General features: G+C 43.8%; 1 protein-coding gene across 2 annotated transcripts in view; it reads left to right on the forward strand.

The window, feature by feature from the left end:
• Nucleotides 1-21,164, forward strand: part of ELFN1 (extracellular leucine rich repeat and fibronectin type III domain containing 1) — a 177,043-nt gene that overhangs the window by 83,231 nt on the left and 72,648 nt on the right. For both annotated transcript variants that reach the window (XM_030579042.1, XM_030579041.1), the window contains exon 2: nt 17,826-17,997. The gene's annotated coding sequence lies outside the window, so the exon portion shown is untranslated. The remainder of the gene's footprint in view (nt 1-17,825; nt 17,998-21,164) is intronic.

Consider the following 21,164-nt stretch of genomic DNA (forward strand, 5'->3'; position numbering starts at 1 on the left):
ATTTTGTAGATGTGCAAGAGAACAGATGCACCTTTATATATCTGGTTTAAAATACAGGTCTCTGTAGTATTCTCATTTGCTCAGATTTTCTTTGCAAGTAGCACCATTGCAAAGGCAAATAGAAGTGTCCTCTTGGGAAGTGTTTATTTGGTGAGGGAACCATCTCCCAACACATTAGGTCTTTGGATAAAGTATATGGTATTTATTTAGTTTCTAAATTTGAGACCAAATCCAAATAATTTGAGAGCTCATTAGGAAAGCCACTCAACCCAGTCAAAGGCTTTCTGTGTGTCTGTAGATACTGCTAAGTTGCTGTTTCTTTATCCAGGATGAGTGGATGTAAACCATTATGCATTGTAAATTCTCTGAAGGTCTTCCAGAACTATAACCAGCCTTTATGTGTCAATTGTTTGTTTATGGTATCCAATTTCTTTGTCAATATTTTGTCCTAAATTTTAATGTCTATGTTTAGAAGACATTAGAACCAATAGAACCAATATTTGTTTGTTGGTTTTCCTTCTTTGTGTATCAGAGAAATGGTAGCATGCTTCTAAGTTTCCAGGAGTCTGCCCTTTTTGGTATTTCTTTACAAACCCTGTTCAATAAGGAGATCTGTTTCTGGGAAACATTTTCTTAAAACTTAGCGCTAGAACTGTTCAGGAACAGAGTTTACATTTTGCAGGAAATTCCATTATTTCAAATTTTGTTTTTTTTTTGTGAATTGGAATGAAAACAAAGTATTTCATCATTTCCCATGAAATAGAATTTTTTAAAATACAATTATTTGGGATCAATCAAAATGTTTCATTTTGGTTATGACATTTACTTTTTTTAAATATATTCTATAAAGAAAAAATGGAAACAAAAATTGAAATGTTCTGTTCCAAAATTATCAGAGGAATGTTTTGACTGCATCAAAACACTATTTTTTTCTATTTTTTTTCCAAAATGTAATTTCATTAAAATTAATTTGTTCTCACAGGAAGTTTTGGTTTTGACAACTCAGTATTTTCTGACCAGAAAAACATTCTTTCTGAAATTTTTTTGACCTGCTCTACTTATCAGTGAAGCCATCTGGTCCCAGGTGTTTGCCTAGTTTTAAGCTATTTATAGTCCTTTCAATTTTAGTTTGGAATAGCATTTTCTCAGACCTAATTGCATCTTCTTTTCTAAATAATGTATCTCTTCGGAAGAATTTACATGTTGTGATATATATAAATTAGCATAGAAATCTTCAAAAAATTGATTTCATAGTTCTCAGGTTTATTTATTTATTTATTTATTTATTTATTTTGCCATATCCGTTTGAATTTAATTTGACAGATAACTTTCCTGGGTGCATCCCTCTTAGAAGGTAAGCCAACCCCTTTTATCTTAATCCCCTTTTCATAGAAAAATCTTTTGACTAGTTTTATTTGCAGCTTTGCCATTTTACTCAGCAATATATTGAGATCTCCTTTTACACTTATTAGTGTTCTATGTTGCTTTTGTTTTCCTGTGCCTTATGCAGAGCTTCCAGTCTTTTTATTTCTTTCTCAAGGAAGGCAATCCTCTACAATTGTTTTTCTGAACTCCTAGAAATCTTCCTGTAATTACAGCCTTCAGTGCTTTCTATACGGTAACCCAGAATCATTTGATTTCATATATTCCAGAACATCTTTATAAATCTGTGACAGTAGCTTTGTGTTCTGTATTAGGGCACCATTTAATATCTAGTGCATTCTTTGCTTTTCCTCCTTTATATTGTGTTCAATAGCCTACATGGGATTGTCTGAGAAAAATAATATTGTCTTTGTAAGTTTTATAAACTTTTCTATGAATTTTTCAATCGACATACTTAATCTCTGTTAAGGAAGATTAATATTGGATATTGAATGAAATTGTGGAGTCTTTCTCCAGAATTTAATTTTGTCCATATATCCACCAGCTGCATTTGAGAGCTTCCTTTTGACTAGTACTCATTATATTTTAAAATAAGAACAGTCCTACACTCTTATATACTGCTTTTCATCAGTAGATTTCAAAGAGCTTTACCAAGTAGGTCAGTATCATCCCCAGTTTACAGAGGTGAAACTGAGGCACACAGAGGTAAAGTGACTTGTCCAAGGTCACACAGCAAGTCAGTGGCCGAACCAAGAATAGAACTCAGCTTTTCGGTGTCCCAGTCCAGTGTTCTATCCACTAAACAACACTGCCTCTGTTAATTAAGTCTATTAGACTTCCAAGAGACTATTTAATAAGTATTATTGGTCTCACATATATATATAGGGGAGTCAATATTATGACTCGCTAACACAAGAATTGTGTGCCTGCTATTAACGAGTATCAGGCCAAGCTGATAGAAAGAATGAATATCTGTTCCCAGATAAGTGCTTGTCAGTGGAGACAGCATTATATAGAAGCACTCTCTATCTATCCATCCTGAAATCATGCTGCTGGGATGGAATAGTTGGGTTCTTGCTAAAGATAGAATATCCCTGGTGGTGAACAAATGGATCTGGCTAGTTTCCCAGCTGTAAAATAATTTTATTTTTTAAGAGTGGGTTTAGGTATTTTTTGTTTTTAGAAAGTAGGTAGGATTAAATAATACTTTATATATACATATACACACACACACACACACATAGACTCAAAACAACTATGTTAATAGAACACTACTAAGGTTGCAAAGTCAAGCACTCAGTATGTGATCATGTAATTAAAGACTGTATCATAATATATGCAGACAATGTTGCCTGTGCCACTTTAATTCTGGCATTTCCTAACTTTCAATTTTAACATTTTTTTTGCCTAATTTATGTGTCTTGATTGGCATTCATATGGTCCATCAGCTGAGTTGGACTCTTTAGATCCACCACACAGACCTCTGCCGCTTGAGCTAATGTAGTCAATGATAGCAACAGTAGGTTATCATCGTCTCTGTGGACCAGTACTAGGGGAAGATGAGAAACATACTTTGTAAGCAGGTTTCATAGCTATTTGTTGACAGCAGAGGAATGGTGAGACCCAGGAATCTCCAGTGCCATTTGAGGTTGTGGCGGGAAGTGTTCCCTTGTAGGCACAGACTTTTCTGCTCATTCCCCCAAGCCTGACCCCTTCCTTCCCACCCCTCTAACCTGTACCTTTCTCTTCTCCATTCCTGGCTTGATGTCCCAGTTTCATTCTGCTGGCTTACATAGTCCCAGTCTCCACTCCCCAGGCTTCTCATCAAGGTCCAAGTCTCCAAGTCTAGCCAGTCCCAGAGTTACCTTGGAATTGATAGGGATGTTACCCCAGAATTTGATCAAGCAACCATATCTGTGCATTCAGCCACATGAATTAATAAAATAGAATTCCACACAGTTCAGGGTTAATTTCGACAAGCAGGGCTTCTGGCAACAAGGTCAAATATTAGTTGCAGGCTTGCAGTTTCTGCTAATTAGAATGGGAGGAAGGGAGAAAAGAGTCAACAAATTGAGACTGAAAGAAAATAAGTGGATAGAGACCTTGATTTGGGGTGCCTTTGATATAGAAGCTTATTATGACTAAGATTATTAGGAATGTTTTATAGGTAAGTAATGTATTGAAGTTAGGAGAGGTGATGACACAGTAAGGGTCACTCTGAGCTGTGTGTTTTGTAAAAAATATTTATAAAAAGACTAGATGTTAGGGTGTACTTTGGCACTGTTCTCTGAAGCTATCCTGAGAGATTTTTTCCTGACACCATACTCCCCAGTAGGGAAGTGACCGGCCATCGCCAGGGCTGTCCAGAGGATTCAAGGAGCCTGGGGTCTTCAGCAGAGGTGGTCCTTCTGCTCCGGGTCTTTGGGTCACTTTGGCGGCGGGTCCCGGAGTGAGAGAAGGACCCACTGCCGAACTGCCACTGAAGACCCATAGTGGAAGAAGCTCTCACCACCGAATTGCCACCGAAGACCAAGAGTGGAAGAAGCCCTCTCCATCGAATTGCCGCTGAAGACCTGGAGCAGAAGCAGCTCTGGGTCTTCGGCAGCAGGTCCTTCACTCACTCCCAGTGTGTTCGGTAGCACTGAAGGACCCGCTGAAAACTCTCATGGGGACTCCTGCGGGGCTTGGGGCCTGGGGCAAATTGCCTCATTTTCTCCCCCCTCTGGGCAGCCCTGGCCATTACTGACCTGCTGCTAAATACTCAATACCATCTCAGATTCTAGGTATATATTTGGGATGTTCTAAACCTATTGCTTATGTCTGAGTGTGCTTAAATCTAATAAATAGTAGTTTTAGATAAGAGCACGCTTACTGGTATCAATCTTTTATCAGCTGGAATCTCTGTGTTCCCATTGATTTATTCCTGACACAGACGGAGTGAAACAATTAAGTTACCACTGCTTTGGGTTCCGAAAACCCTGGGTAACACCAGTTCCCCACTCCTGGTTCCTCTTCCAATTGGTCTTTCTCTTCTCCCTTGCCTATTGGTTTCTAGTTTCTATCCTCAGTTTCCTCATCCAATCTCAGTCATGCCCACCTTCCCCCCTCACTTCCTTGTCCCAGTTCTCCCCCTGCCTTCAGCTCCTCATCTGATTTCAGTGTGTTTCCTCCAGCCAAATGGCTCCCACTCACTCCCTGTTTCTCTCACCAGCTCCCAGTCCAAACCTCTTCCTGCACCCCCAGCTCCCATTCTTCCTCCTCCTCCAGTCCACCAGCTTCCTTGTCCACATCTTTTCCTTTCTCTCCCCCTGGCCTGGCTTAACTTCTTCCTCCATGCTGCGTAGATGACAGCTGACACAGGCTCCCTGCTCTTGGTTCCAGTGCCCAGCCCCGCCCCAGTCTGGAGCAGCTGAAAACAGCCATTGCAGGGAAAACTCAGCTTCACCCCTGTAGCTCTGGGCTGGAGCATTTTTAGTTGCCCTGTGGGGATGGTCAGCACTAGGAGCTCTAACAGGCTGGAGCGTGCTCCGTAGGGATGGAATCTATGGAGGTTTTAGCTGTTAAACTCTCTAAGAATTCTCTCCTGAATGTGGGTGAATGGTGATTTTTCAAGGCTTATAAATTGGCCAAATTTGGGCAGATTTTCATGAGAACAGCAAAAAGACACTTCCGTAACACAAAGGTCACTCCCCTGGCAAATTTCAAGCCCCTATTCCAAAGCATGGGGGCTTTAGAGCAGTTTAAAGAAAGGGTCACGAGAATTTTTTAACATGGGCAAAACACCATTTTTGTTCTTCGCCTTGTTTTCAGAAATGATTGAACTGTTTTGACTGAAATCCAAATGGTTAAAATGTGTCAGTTATCAGTAACTGAAAGAGGATCTTGTAATGAGTTGTAAGGCAATCTTAATTATAGGCAATGCTACTGGCCCAGCCTACCAGCTACATTGCTCACTCTTAAACAATATGAATATTGGCCAACTAGCCACTTCCTTTCACTCACTACTAGGGATATTATAATAGTAACTTGAAACAGTAACTTGGAACAGCACCCAACATTTTCATACCAGTAGCTCTATTTCAGATGTTCGTTACTGATCCAATGCAGATTTTGTATAGATGATAAAGAAAGGGGAACAAATTTGTCTTCCCCATGCATTAACATATCTCAATATACAAGAAGAGTAGAATTATAAATTCGCAGCACATTCTCATCCAACAGCTTTGCGGTGACACTACTATCTTTTCTTTTAAAAAAATCCCTACTTGACCTGGACTATACAGAGAATATATGACCCAGATTTTAGGGTGAGATTTTCAGAAGCGTTCAGCATTGGCCTTCCTCTGCTCCTATTAAAACTGAATAAAATGGGAATAGAATGAAGCTAATATTGAGCATTTTTGAAAATCCCATCCGTAGAGTTCACCTCTGTTCCCATCCTCTGGGTTCTCTCTGTAGTGGAGATCTACTGGATCTACGATGAATGATTTAGATTCATCTTTATTTTCCAGAAGATCCAGGAAACCACAGCAGCTTCTGAAGAATTTCAAAAGTTCCCTAAATAGAGTTTTATTCCACTCTATCTAGGTTCTTACATTGTGCTCAACACCTTAGCATCTGAGCATCTTCCAGGAGCATATTAAGGAATGTGATTACACAACTGTCACATATTTGTTCTCTTATCCCTTCCCAAGCGGGAGAAGCATGTACAGTGGTGTGGCTTGTTTAGGTAGGGTTTTAGGTTTTGGTTTGGTTTGGTTTTGGGGAGGGAAGGGGTTGCTTGTTTTAAATGTACATGTTGCTTTGTATTTATAGCAAGGACAAAGAAATGAGGTTTGCACTTGAGGTAGAAGGTGTTGAGATTTGGGATGGTCCTTAGCTACTGGGGGAGTTCATCCCAGTATCCTATACCAGCTCCTGGGAAGGTTCTGTCTCCTGCACAGACAACTTTGCCCTTATTGTGGAGAGTTCCATTGTGCCAGAGAAGCAGAGTTGTAAGAGTCTTGTAGGAGAACATAAAGCAAAGGAAGATCCTTTGTCTTTCAGTTCTCATCTTACAGGAATAAACTTCATCCTTAGTCTCTAAATGGCACCACAGACAGCAGGGAAAAATATGATTCTGCCCCCACCAATCCCACCCCTCTTGTAAATTAGCGTCCGCTACTGTGGTTAATTTGAAAACCTGCCTCTTTATCTTGGAATTTCACACATTTTGTTACCACCTCTCTTGGTCAGTTGTCATCAGGTGGTTTTAGCAAAAGGCTGTGGTGTGCTCTTTCTCATTCAAATACAAGCTCAAAGGCCTCTATGGCAAAGATTTCCTTTAAATAGCTATTTATCAAAGGTCATCTATTTCCTCTTCCTTCCCCTCTTAGGCAGACCTACTAGCCTCAGATTCAATCTTCTCACCCTTTTTTCCATAGTGCCCAGGTTTTCCTGCACCTTTACAATTTCAGGTTGCTGTCTGTTGATTTGAGCTGGACTGTCTTTGTCCTTGTGCCCCTAATGTGGCAAAGCCTTTCTTGGAAGTTCTCCACACCATTTGAAATATCATTTGCTCTGCTGTGCACAGAAGTAGGCTGTCCTCTAACCAGGCTTATACCTTTTTGCGTGTCTTTTGGGATTTTCAGCATTGCAGCTTAGGCTTTCCCATGAAATCCTTACCATTATAGGCCTGAGCATATTGCCATGAGCAGGCTGCAAGGGGGGCAATTCTTCCTGGCAGCAGACTCCGTAGCAACTTTGCACTTCCAGCTCTTCTCCCTGGGCTCTGAGAGGTTACCATGTTCTTGATCTAGCAGTGGTACTAGAAATGCAAAGTGTCCTGGTGGCAAACGTTTGGCCCCCACCAATGACAGTTGCAAAACTCCCATTGGCTTCAATAGGGCCAAGATTTCACCCCACGTCCTGGTAAGCAGAACTGCCTAGTTATCTTCTGGACACCATCCTGGATCATGTGACCCATGCAGTATGACTTCTTCTCTATTTATGCCTGTCTTATTTTGATGTATTAAAGGTGCCAGTCCCAATCTCTAGGCCGGATTAGTGAATAGACCAGACCATGAGCCAAATCCAGCCCACCAGATGCGTTTGAATGGACTATCATTTTTGTTATTAATTTTTTAAATTATTTTCTCTGGGTCTGAACCTTGACTGTACCTTGACCAAGAAATTTGGACCTCACCAAAAAGTAATTGACTATATCTGCTGTAGGTTATGTGTGAATAATAATACCTAGCTTGTTCCAGCCATAGATCTCTAAGCACTTTATAAAGGAGGGCAGTATCATTATCCCCATTTTACAGATGGGGAAACTGAGGTGGGAAGTAGCTTGCCCAAGGTCATGTAGCAAAGCAATGGCAGAGGCAGGACTTGAACTCATATCTTCTGAGTGGTAGTCCAGTGCCCCTGGCCCACACTGCCTCCCCTGTGGGGTGTCAAAATGCCCTGAGCCAGTGGTTCTCAACCTTTCCAGATTACTGTACCCCTTTCAGGACTCTGATTTGTCTTGCATATCCTAAGTTTTACCTCACTTAAAAAACTACTTGCTTACAAAATCAGACCTAACAATACAAAAGCGTCACAGCCACACTAATAGTATTACTGAAAAATTGCTTAATTTCTTATTTTAACCACATAATTATAAAATAAATTGATTGGAATATAACTATTGTACTTATATTTCAGAGTAATAGTTGAGCCTGTTTATCACTTGTGAGCCTTGTCTGAACTCTGATCCCCAGGCAGTGGGGCTGAAACCAAAGTCCTGCCAGCCAGGGCTGAAGCATGTAACTTAGCTTCACGGCACCTCCCTAGCATGGGGCACTGGGCAATTGCCCTGCTTGTCTCCCTCAATGCCAGCCCTGCACTTGCAACCCCTCCTAAGCCAGCCCTGGGAACCCACTTGGGGCTGCAACCCTCAGGTTGAAAAACAATCTAGATGAGTTGAGTACCCCTGGTTGAGAAACACTTTCACTTGTTCCCCTTTTTATACTACTCTTGGAAGGCAGTACTGCCAACTCTTGTGATGTTTAACACAAGTGTTGCATTAACTGGTGTTTTCCTAAGGCTCTGGAGTCATGTGACTATGTGAGCATCTCAGCTTTCACTTAAAAAAAAAAGTAAGTCTCTAGCCCTCATGGCTGCAGAGAAAAGCATAAAAACATGGCCCCTAATGGCTCAAAAGCTAGACGACAAATAAAAAGAACCCAACATTTATCATTTTTTAGATCTCATGATTAGGGTGGGCCTGACCCAGGATTTTTGAATCCTTGGGGTTGACAATACTGGAAAGGGTCATACTTAGTAAGAGGCTTGGCCCTGACCACACCGCCTTAATGAATGGCCACACCCACTTTCCCTAGGGCACACTTGAAAAACAGGCAAGACCCATGCACTGCATTATTTCTTCCCTTTCTCCCCCCGGGATTATGAAGTGGCAACTATCTTGATATAATTTACTCTCTTTTGGAGAGGATTAGATGCAGTTTTGTGTCGAATGAGAATGCTGTGGATCAGATGAGACAATCAGGTGCCAGGAGTTCCCGGCTCTCAGTCAGATGCTCAGACCACAGCTGTGAATGTGTGTGAGAGAAGAGAGGGGAGATAAAGAATTTCTGTATCTCTGCCTCTTGTCTGACAGATATTTTAAATTCTATTCTGTCTCCCTTGTGCCAGTTCATTGTAAAACATTGGAGAACCTGGCCAAAGTTCTCTAACATGCTGGGGTGAATTGTAAACAGTTCTGACATTGTACAGCCGTTTCCTAGAATGCTCGTGAAAGATGATGAGTTTTCACTAGCGATAAAGGTAAAAGTTCTGAAAGTGACATAGGAAGCAAAGTCCTATTTTCAAAATGACTTCGGCACTTAGGAGTCTGTCGCTTTTGAAATGAGACTTAGGCTTTAAGGGCCAGATTTTCACAGATATTTAGATACCCAGAGGTGCAGATAGATGGCTAGTGGGATTTTCAGAAGCATGTAAGTGCCTAACTCCCATGGGCCTAGGCACTTCTGAAAATCCTGCTAGGCACCTATCTGTATATTTGGGTGCCCACATACCTTTAAAAATCCAGCCCTGAGGTGCTTTTGAAAATATTACTATCAGTGAATAACTTCTAGCATAGGTAGTTAAATAAATAGATTGATTTAGCTTCTTTCTAATTTGGGAATTGTCCACAAACCGTTTATGATGGTCTCAAAAATATATTTTTATCGGCAATTATTTGCTGACCAATTTTCGCTGTTAAATCTTGCTATGCAGCTTGTTGTGTGGCACTGATATTCAAAATCTGAGCTGTGTTGGTTAGTTCTGAGTGGAAGGTTTCTGTTCCCTGAATGGGTGAGCTTAGTCCATAGGCTCATCAAGTGCAAATACTCACGTTTGCAATTCATATGTCATGGTCTGAAATTATTCGCTTCAAATTTGCTCTTTACTCTAGCAAATGGGTTCACTGGCAGGAATGTTCAATTATTTGTTGAAAGCCAACACAACAGTGTTAGCCACGGGCGAGTGTGTTCCAGGTGCCCCTCTGCGTCCAGTCTGCAGAAATCTGAGTCTGTTATAGCCTCAACTTTGACTCTTTAGTTCAAATTGTAGCAGTTTGTGCTTTTAGCTTTGGAAGTCCCCCTTTCAATCACTGGTATGTCAGCATGGCAGCCACTACGTGTACCCACCCTGCTGGAATTCAAGCAAATATTCAAGAAAAGGTTGAGAATACAGACACACACACACACACACACACAGAGCAGAAGAATTGTACACACCCATCATCATCTCACACGCACACTCAGTCACTCTCCCCCACCCCAACAGGAACCATGCCGTACCAGACAAACTCCTCCCGGTAGGAACCAGGCGAAGATGTTTGCTTAACACAGCAGCTCTTTGAAAAGGCAAATAAATGGACAGCGAAGCTACACAGACATGTCACTGTGCAGTGATTTCCGTTTTGCATTTGAGTTTAGTGCCAGTGGACCCTGACTCCACGACTGAGATCAGAAGGGAAGGGAGAAAGCAATTGTTCATTGTTACAGTTTCAAGTCAGGCATGTGATGGAAATCAGTATTGGAAAATATACAATCCTATAAAGACAGAGGCTGGCTCAAAACATCTGCCACTCCCCAGTCAAGTTGTAATTAAGGCTTCAGCCCTGCAATTTGTGCCTATACAACACACCATTGATGGGGATCTGCATAGGCTCATGGGTCAAGGGGTCTAAGCACCAAGCATTGGTCCTACTGAAATCAATCGAAAACTCCCCTTGACTTCAACAGGATCAAGATTTGGTCCTAAATATCCTTCAGGATGCTGGGCCAGATTCTGTTCTTAGTCCCACTGTTGGTGCCGCGGTAGATTTAGCTGGAATCACTCCAGCTCTGTAGCAGTGTACCCGACAGCAGAGCCGTAGTCGAGCAGGTTGGCAGAACAGCCATTTAAGAAGTGTCAGAAATAAACAAATAACAACCTAGCACAGCCTTGCAAGGAAAAGAATCACCTCGGTAAGAAAATCAAAACCACTTCGATGTTTTCAAAGAGAGAGCTCGTATGTAATGGAACCTTGCTTATGTCAAGGTGGAAAAAGCTAAAACCCATTGATCTTTCAGCCATGTGGAATATTCTCCTCTGACTCACAATTGCACTTTGATAGATGCCGAATAACAGAAACGGCAATGGCTTTGGCTCATTCGGCCTGACATAAGCAAGGCTCAATTAAATCTGAGCTTTCTGTTTTCCAAGCATGTCTGGAGGTTGCTTTTTTTTCTTTTTTTTTGGTAGCGATTTCTTCCCTCAGAAAGTGAGCTGGTTACCTTGGGCCAAGTTAATGCCTGGTGTCAGTCAGCAGGGCTGAATTTGTCTCTTTGGGTGATTGGTTGTTTCTGGAGGCATCTGGTTACACTCCAGAAGAGGTTAGGTGATAGTAGTAGATTTGAAGCAATGGCTCGGGCATTGGCAGTGGGGAGGGGAGAAGATGGGGAAGGGGACATTCCACTGATTTAGGGACAGGGCTCAGTTTCACAATCTGCTGTTCATATGTCAAGCTCAGGATCATTCAAGGCAGTTAAGAACAAGAAATCTCAATTTTTGACTTAATCTAAAGCTGTCCAGCTGTGCCTTATAAGTACCAATCTATTACTTTGCAACTTGGTAATTCCAGTGCTCTCAAGATATAATGATAGCTAATCTAACTGCATGGGGTAGTGGAGCTGCTCAGCATTACACAAACATTAGACAGATACTTCAGGCCTGAAACTGCTGGAGGAGGCATGTATAATAGAAACGTCATCACAGGAGCCCAGGGTAGCCTTGTATTCACAGGGTGGTTTCTGCCGAGAGCTTGAGGTGAATATCTACCCGTGTATCTCTTGTCTTTAGTGCCCACCATCTGAGAATTTAAATGCTGGTTTTGCCCTTTGACTCCTGAATGATGATGCTTAGTTTTAATTTTCTAATTTCTCAGGCCCCGGTCTTAACCCCTGGAGCACAAACCATTCCTGACCAAGAGGGGGTACATCACAGGGCTCTTATCACCTGCAAGCCAGTAACTACATCTCTGTGGTGTATATAATGATCAGGGCCCACTGCATGGGCATAATTAAAATTCCTGCTGTGCTTTTAAATGGTTTGGCGTCAGCCTCGTGGCTCACTGTGTGTGCAATAGCCAGCCAGCATGTGAGCAATTCCTGCGTTCTTGGGAGGAGGCCCCGGGTAGCAGCTGAGAGAGGTGGGCATCCAGGAAGGAACTAGGGGCTCAGTTCTTCTCCCAGTAAGGCTAAAAAGAGAGAGAGATGGTGGCAGCATACTGTGCCTTTGGGTCACGTATAGTTCATACACATTGAGAGGCAATTGATGATTGAAGTGGCTCTTCCTGCTGCTGAACGGAAGTGGTCCAGCATGAGGCTGGAACCTCCATCCATTTGCATTGTCCCAGCCCCTCCAGAAGATAAACAAGGTAGAAAAGAAGACAGGATGAGCCCTTCCCAGTACTGAACTCTGGGCTCATTCCAGACCAGTCTGCTAACAGCATTCAGGGCAGCCATAAGGACCCGCTAAGAGGTTTTGAAAAATTGGGTGTGTGCCCTTTTTGGCTTCTTGAAAGAGGAGAGTGTGTGTCCGTTAGGGTGACCAGACAACAAGTGTGAAAAATTGAGATGGAGGTGTGGGGTAATAAATGCCTATACAAGACAAAGCCCCTATAAAGTCAGGACATCTGGTCACCCATCTGGTGCGCACATTTTGGAATGGTGGGAATGGGATGGAGGATTGGGGAGATAGGTTCTTGTCTGCAGGTTTTTCACCTCAGAAATATCAAGGTCTTTGTGGATGTCTCAGAGATGAGTACTGGGAGCTCTCAGACCTCACTGAAAGATTTGGGAGTGTTCAGTCTTTCCCAAAGACATCATTTCCGTTGTTAATTAGGCATTGAAGAGAAATAGGTTTTAACAAAAACAAGCAACAGATTGTTTTCAGCAGCCTCTCAGCAGCTGAGCTCTCCCTCCACTCTCGTGATGTTATCATTTCACTAATTATCCAGCTTCCATCACTCTTCTTCACACTAGGGTTTTCCTTAAATTCTCCCACCATTGCACTGTCACCACACTGCTCCATGTTGAAAGCGCTAGCATGCACGAGCCACTGGCTTTGCAGCTACCAAGTCATCTCCTAGTGGTGGAGCTGCACTGCTGGTGATGCAGCGGTGGGAGACAGTATCAAAAATGCTAGTAGCAAAACAGCAGAGAGTTTTCCAAGGCAGAGAAGAGTTGAATTTCTAGTCTAAGGGTATGGCTGCACTCGCAGCTGTACAGCGCTCCCGCGGAAGCGCTCCCGCCGCAGCGCTTTGAAGTGCTAGTGTGGTCATGGCGCCAGCGCTGGGAGAGAGAGCTCTCCCAGCACTGCAGGTACTCTACCTTCCCGTGGGGATTAGCTTACAGCACTGGGGCACTGTTTACACTGGCACTTTACAGCGCTGTAACTTGCTGCACTCAGGGAGGTGTTTTTTCACCCCCCTGAGCAAGAAAGTTGCAGCGCTGTAATGCGTCAGTGTAGCCAAGGCCTAAGAAACAAGGAGGGAAAAACCTTGTAAAGGAGAAGGAAAAAGAAACCCTTTGGGCCTTCTTTATGCATCACACAGGCAGGAATGAAAAAGGACACACCATTTTTTTTCCTTTTCAGATCACCTTGAAAGAGCAAGAGCAATTTGGTTGGCTTTCTCTCCCTCAGCCTTCTCCCACTAACATACTAAGGGCAACAGCTCCCATCCTCTCCAGGCTGAAACTGGAGAGTCACAAAATTAGTCTGGTTCTCTCAGTATCACAGAGTATTATTCATCTATAGACTTTTAAAAAATAATTGAATCCAGGTAGAGTTTGTCAAGTTTCAAGTTCACTTGGTCTGATGAATTGCTTTGTGTGTGTGTGTGTGTGTGTGTGTGTGTGTGTGTGTGAGAGAGAGAGAAAGCTCTTTCTGCTTCTCTCTGTGTTTGTATCAGTCTGTGTTTGTTTTCCACAGCTGCAAATCACTAGGAGCCCGAAGAGTCTTCCATAAAATCGTGCTAGGAGTCAGTCGTCTGCACCAGTGTTTCCCTTCACAAATACATCGCTAATGCCAGGGGAACGCTGATAGCTTGGTGGCTCATTTACAAACAATAAGGTATTATTAAATGAAAAGAACATTCTTTACCACTGTCCAGATAGAGAGAGGAATGGAAAGGATCCTGTCTCTTTGCTGCCGGCTCCCTTAGTCTAACGTCTGTCCCTTCAATCTCCTATTGCCTTGGGGCTTCTCTCACCCTCTGGCTTTCTTATCTCTGCTTCACGCCTTGTGTCTTGTTCTGTCCTACGACCCGTTGTTCTGGTCTCTGGCAGCAGTCAGGCAGGAAGTTCTCGCTGCCCCGGGTACAGCATTGCGCAAGGGCCAGGTGCATTATATGAGGGGTGGGAGTTCACCTTCCTCTGAACAATCTGTCATACACCACTGCCCAAGACAGGACACCGTTGGTTGAATCTGGCATTGCTGTATTCCTGGGCAGTGGGGCAGATCCCTGAAGCTGGTGCAGTGAGAGGTAAACCACACTTCCCTGGGCCAGTCTGGTGCCTCGTGTCCCAGTGAGGGTGGGTGGAGTTACCACAGCGGCCTTGCAGCAGGTCCTGTGTGGAGCGAACTTGGACCTAGACGATCCCATAGAACTATGAAGAGTTTAAGGCGAGAAGGAGCCACGCCCACCCAGACCTCCAGCATCACGCCAGCAAGAGCCTCTCTCCCCGTGACTCTTGGGAAGAAGGCATGGCTCGTCCTGTTAAAATGCCTGTCATTTTAGTTTAAGCCGTTGTTATGATGCCAAGCCCCTTGTTTCACTGCCCATTTTTGCCATGTCAGTGGCAGAGCTAAGCAAATCATGGAGTGGGGGAGGAGGTGGGCAATGATCTGTGGATGTTCATTCAGATATGAAAATGAATTTAATTTCAGTCACACTCATGGCCTCCTCATATTTGCCTTCCACGTGTGGTCCGGCTGCCAAGCTTTACTAGCACTGCTATGCCGGAAAAAAAAAACATGATGCTCAGATGCTGACCTGATCGCCAAAAGCAAATTTCGAATTGGCCATTTGATTGCTGGATTTGAAATTCACAGTGCTGTGCCGGTCTGTTTCATAAATCATCCAACGGGGGAACAGAAACTGTGCCATCTGGGTGTTGTAACTAATCAACAGGGCGTGAATTTCAAATGAAGAATATTTCCAGTGAAATGCTAGAGCAGGGGTATGAAAACTTTTTGGCCGAAGGGCCACATCGGGGTTGCAAAACTGTATGGAGGGCCAGGAAGGGAACCCGGCTGTGCCTCCCCAAACAGCCTGGACCCCGTCCCCATCTGACCCCTCTCACTTCCTGCCCCCTGACTGCCCCCCTCATAACCTACCAGCCATCCAACCCCCGCTGCTCCTTGTCCCCAACCGCCCCCTCTTGGAACCCCCCACACCTAACCATCCCCTGGGACCCTACCCCCTATCCAACCCCCCTGCTACCTGTCCCCTGACTGCCCTGACCCCTCTCTAAACTTCCACCTCCTGACAGGCACCCGGGACTCCCACAGCTATCCAGCCTCCTCCATTCCCTGTCCCCTGACTGCCTCCCCCTGAAACTCCACCCCATCAAACCGCCCCCTGTCCCCTGACTACCCCCCGGAACCTCCTTCCCCTTATCCAAGCTCCCTGCCCCCTTATCATGCCACTCAGAGCAGCATGTCTCGCAGCAGCACCACCCAGACGGAGCCAGACATGCTGCCGCGCTGCCAGACAGGAGCTCTCAGCCCCGCCACCCAGAGCACTGGGGAGGGGAGGCAGCAGGGGAGGGGCCGGGGCTAGCCTCCCCGGGCGAGAGCTCAAGAGCCAGGCAGGATGGTCCCGCGGGCCAGATGTGGCCCGTGGGCCGTAGTTTGCCCACCTCTGTGCTACAGTGATATTTGCACAGGGGGGAAATTGCAAATTAGTTCTAATAACAAATAAATATGAGGACTTTGAAGTCTATGTGTGAACATCCCATGGATTGAAAAAGAGGGGAACATTGACATAGATATTCACTGTGAATTGTTCATTCAGCTCCAGTTGCTAAGATCTAACCATTGTTAAAAAGACTATGCAAAGTCTTTGTAAAGTGCAGTTAAGTTCCATATAGTGACCATACCAATGACTTTGTGCTCAACAGATCTGCTCCCTGGGTGTATTCTGCTTAGGTTAGTACCAGTAATAAATTGTACTACCTTGAACTCCTATCGTCTCTGTTGCGCCCATCCCGCTGTGGCAGAGTGAGCTGGAAATAAATCCTATTCTGGCTTGCACATCTCCAACAGAATTACTTACTAAGTTCTACTTGCAGAATCTAGATGTTGAGGTATATAGAGGTAAGCACTTCTATTGCGCTTAATTACACCTAGATTAGGTCTCTCTTGAGTCAAGGTTACTGATGATGAAGCATGAGGTGGAAAATACCCAGCATGACATTCAGATCCTGGTGGAATTCGCAAGGCCTGCAAATCTTTGTCCCTCTCTCCTAAGCAAACATAGTATGGAATCCCTGTGAGGTAATTCATGTGGAATTCCCCCGGGTCATTTTTAAGGGCTGTTTCCAAAATGAAACCACTCTTCAAAGTTTCTCTCGTTCAGCTTTTTTTCCAGATAAGGTGTATCTGTCTCCCAGATACTAGATTCATTATTCCAGAGTCGTTCTCATCTCGTCTATGATTTTCCTCACTGACATTTGCTACACTTCAAACACTGATCCTGCATTCAAATACCTGCCTCGCCTCGCCAATACTGGTTCCACTGTTAAATAGCAGTCACTGCTTTTGAGTTATTGTTCTCCTATTTCCAGTTTTGATATTAGACTTCAGAACTGACCTCCAAGTATCTGTTGCCTTCCTGATACCTCTCAATCTTGTCTTTCTGACTGATTATCCAACTGTGTTCTCCATTGCTCTGATGACTTGCAGTTTGCCTGGTATATGTCACTGGCCTGCTCCTGCTCTGTAATGTTAGCTCTTGGTCTTTCACAAGTCTCTGGTGTCTTCCAGCCTCTGTCCCACGTCGCTGATCTCTGTCTCAGGTCCATCCATCTCACAGATGCCTTTCTTTTGTCTTTTCTCCTTCGGGAGGAGGGGAGGTATGTTATCTCTCTAGAGCCCTGTCCACAATGGGATCAGGAATGTGCTAGTTAAAACCATGTTTAAAACACAGTTGTTTCTAATGGAGTTCTAGCCCAATTGCTCTGACAAGTATGGATGTGGATTTTATGGCTGTATACAATAAAATCATACTGCAGACGATCTGGTCAATGGCATGGTTTGGCAGGCAGAATTTACAGAAAAAATCACCATCCAGACAGGTCAGAGGAACTGTGCCAGAACTCTGTGAGCAACAACTGTATTTAAACATGCTTGTAACTAGCATGCTTCTGACACCACTGGATATAGCCTAGTACTTGTCCCAGATCTGTCTGTGTTTCGCTGCCTGTCTCAGGTTGTCCATCTCTCTGATATTTGTTCTATGTCTGCTGATCTCTCTGTTGATCTGCCCCAGGTCTATCTGTTGCTCTGATGTTTAATCACTGCCCTGTTTTCCTAAATCCTGCACATAATGTGTTTTTCTTTCTGAAATATTTCCTGTTTTTAGGTCTGTCCCAGGTCTCCTTTTAGCTCCAAAGGTCTCTTTCGATTTCTTCCTCCTCTAAGGGCTGGCGTGCTTTCCTGTTAATTTACCAGGTCCAACAGCTGATCTTTTTGCTAATTGATGTCCCCTTTGTCCTATGTTGTTTCATGTGGGATGTCGTTGCCATTGTGTCTGATCCACTGTTTGATAGCTCTGATCTCTCTACGATGACTGAGCCATTGCTTTCCTTGGCCCTCCTGTATGTCCCTGATGTATCTCCCTCTCATATTTTTTTTTCTTGCAGTTCAAATATTGGGCTTGGTGACCCATCCTCAAGGATCCCTAATGTCGAGTCCCCTGTGCCCGTCAGCAAATGCACATGATGATTAGGCAACACTCATGACATCAGCCGGGAAAAATCCAATGAGCTGCAGCTTTCTGACGTCAGGAACCAGCGGTGAGACACAGGCACAAAGGTAAGAGGAGACTTTTTCAATCACACCAAAGGAGAAATGAACAGGCAGATGTGGGACAGCTGGGGAAGAAGGAGAAGCAGTGTATGGGGATGATGCAGATGTAACAAACCAGAAAGGTCAAATCCATTCTTGGTAGAGGTAAGGTACATGGAAATAGAGCCTGAGGGTTATTTGACAGCTTTAGATTCCAAACGAGAAACCTTGGGCCAGTTTGTATCCTGGCACAGATGCAGGCAGCAACCAGATATGTTTCTCTCCCACTCCTTTCTGAAAACCCTGAGAGCCTGGGATTGTTCCCAGAAGGCCTCTTCTATGTGTGCAGTCTAACTATGGACCATGCTCACATCCACAGGGAAGCAATGAAATGGTGAGCTGATTAGCTGTGTACTCTGCTTGGACCTGCTAGGACTGGAAAGTGTCATGGTGACAATAACACCGTAACCCATGTACTTGGCTACATTGGCTGAAAACTGGGTAGCATCTACTGGGCCAGGCCAGTGTGGAATCTCAAAGAGAATTAAACAAAGCACTTTCAAAAACATGCTGTGTGCTACCCTCTAACCAACCCTCATAATCATTGCATCTATCTCTGCTCATCAAGGGAACCACATCCACAGAGTATCAGAGATGGCCCACACCTCAATCCATACACCCCACAAGTTTGGCGGTGTTCTATAGTCAAACTCTGAGCCAATCCTCAATTGAAGGCCAGGTACAGTGGCCACTTTTACGAAGTCAGTCATCCCCATAGTAAACAAAAGAGTGGGGAGATCTCAAAATTATTGTCTCTGATGAGTTTAGAGAAACCCTGCAGACTCCCCTGCCTTAATATGAGATGCAGCTAGTTGAAATAGCGGTCGAGAAACGCATTTGGCAAATTTTGCCTTTGTTATTTGCACTTAAAGGAACTCACAAGTGAAGAAGCAGCAGCATATGCATTATACATGAAGGTGGCCAGTCTGTAAGCTTCCAAGCTGGTCATTCCAGTTGGTTAATGGGTAGCTGCACATGGCCTACAATACATACGTTAGTTCATTGTCAAGTACGTGTATTCACTGAGTATGAATCGGCTAGAAAAAGGACAGATCAAAGTGAATTCTTGAAATGCTCATTCATTTTCCTCCTCTCTGTCTCGCTCTCTCTCTCTCTCTCTCTCTCTCTCTCACACACACACACACACACACACACACACACACACACACACACACACACACACAGTATTCAATCAGCTCTGCCGTGCAGTAACGGTGGATACATCCTGACTCGTGAATTATGACCCTTCTATCTAAAATGTGGCTTTGGAGGAGAAAGTTGGGTGCGCTTTTTTAAAGATTGAATTTACATTCTTTCATTGAATTTAGGGATTACGGAACAAACGATTTTTCCAGAACTGAAGTGCAGTATGTGCCTTCACCCCAACTTGCACAAACCTGTGGTTTTTCACAAAGCAGAAAGAGAACATTAGGTTCACATCACCTCTATAATTTAGTTTTCTAAGATTAGTCTTTGCCATGTGTTGGCTGCTGAAATGTCTGGCTGTGAGGAGCTCTAGGAATTTTTGTGTTTCTTGTCTCCACCTCAAAACCATTTTAAAGGTTTTCATCCATCCATTGAGAGAGATAACTGTTGTATAAAGGCACACTGAAGTACTCTTTTTTTGGCAGCGTGTAATTTTTTTTGCACTGTTATTTAAAATATGCTTTTTAAGAGGACAAAAGGGAACAATTTAATGGAAACAAATTTGTATAGGAAAATGCACAGCTGGATAAAAAGATTTTTTTTTGCATTATTGCTTGGGAAGACAGGCGAATTTGAGCAAGGATGGAATTAAAAAGTGAGCTTAAACATTACTTAAGTGGGTTGTTGAGACTGAAGAGAATAACGACTTCAGGAATAAGTTTGCTTAGAGCCTCCATTTCCAGTAGAGTCAGGTTTATGGCAACTACCTTATTTTACCAAACTCCACTTTTTTATTCCTTTAAGTAAATTGAGCACTGGTGAAAGGTGTTGCATCATCAGCCCTGGAGACAGGTCTGGTTTACACCTAAAACGTAGGCCACCTTAGTTACATTGCTCAGGGCTGTGAAAAATGCACATCCCTCAGAGACGTTGTTAAGCTGACTAAGCCCCAGTATAGACACCACTAGGTTGATGGAAGAATTCTTCCATCGACCTAGGTACCGCCTCTCGAGAGAGTGGATTTACTACAGGGATAAAGAAAGCCGTAGCCATAGCAAGTGTCTAGATTAGCACTAAAACAGCATAGCTGCAGCACAACAGCTGTGCCACTGTAGTGTAGACAAACTCTGAGAGATGGTTATAGAGTCAGCAGTCCTAGGGACAGACAAACAGAAGTCCTGGAAACACACAGACAGAGGTAGAGGCCAGATGGAACCAAGAGGTAACAGTCAGGGAGGGTAGGCAGGAAAAGATAGGAAAATTCCTAATCCAAGGGCAAAATTTTCAAAAGCACCTAAGTCCCATTTTCAAAAGTGACTTAGCCACTTAGGGTATGTCTACTCTACCTGCCATATCGGCGGGCAGCGATCGATCCGGTGGGGATCGATTTATCGCTTAGACGTGATAAATCGACCCCAGAGCGCTCTCCCATTTACTCCTGTACTGCAGCGCCATGAGATGCTCAGGCAGAGTCGACGGGGAAGCAGCAGCAGTCAACTCACCTGCTAAGTATGTCGACTTCAGCTATGTTATTCACGTAGCTGAAGTTGCGTAACTTAGATCAATTCCTCCCCCACCACATACACACAGTGTAGACCAGGGCTTAGGCTCTGTTTAAGTGAAAGGTCAGTGGGACCTCAGCACTTAAATCCCATTAGGTGCTTTTGAAAATTTACCCCCGGTCACAAACACATGGCTACTGGCTAGGCATGACAGACAGACAGCAATCTGTGTATTGTCGGAGACAGACCCAGACCCAGGCAGTGAATTACAAACATCAGTGCTAAGACAGCAGGCTTGGGACAGGAAGGACAAAAGACAGTTTTGTTATCTCAGTTTATAAGCTTTGCATCTTGAAGGCATTTATATCAAAGACTCCCGCAAGGCTTTCTTAATTGACTGTTATAAAGTCTAATGTTGAGTTATCAAGGATGTAAAATGGAACTTGCAGCAAGAGCAGGATAAGGGCTTTATTCCTGCCACAAAAT

This window comes from Gopherus evgoodei, chromosome 10 (genome assembly GCF_007399415.2).
Source record: "Gopherus evgoodei ecotype Sinaloan lineage chromosome 10, rGopEvg1_v1.p, whole genome shotgun sequence".
Classification (NCBI taxonomy): Eukaryota; Metazoa; Chordata; order Testudines; family Testudinidae; genus Gopherus; species Gopherus evgoodei.